Source organism: Galeopterus variegatus, unplaced genomic scaffold (assembly GCF_000696425.1).
Source record: "Galeopterus variegatus unplaced genomic scaffold, G_variegatus-3.0.2 Scaffold17852, whole genome shotgun sequence".
Classification (NCBI taxonomy): domain Eukaryota; kingdom Metazoa; phylum Chordata; class Mammalia; order Dermoptera; family Cynocephalidae; genus Galeopterus; species Galeopterus variegatus.
Window position 1 is genome coordinate 9,047 of NW_007743963.1, and position 213 is coordinate 9,259.

Here is a 213-nt window from a genome sequence, read left to right on the forward strand (position 1 = left end):
GAAGGTAGCATGGAAAATTTGCTCAGCTCTTAGCAAAGGACTTCTCTAGTTTTTTGTCCATTGATGTTCTAATAAATCAGGCCCAAATAGCCCTCTCTGTGGCCTCTCAACACTGTTCTCGACTTCATCTCAATGTTGGTAGAATGACTGTGAAAACTGAGATCAAGTACTAAGACAAGGCCATGGGAAAGGAGTCAACATTCGAGAAAATAT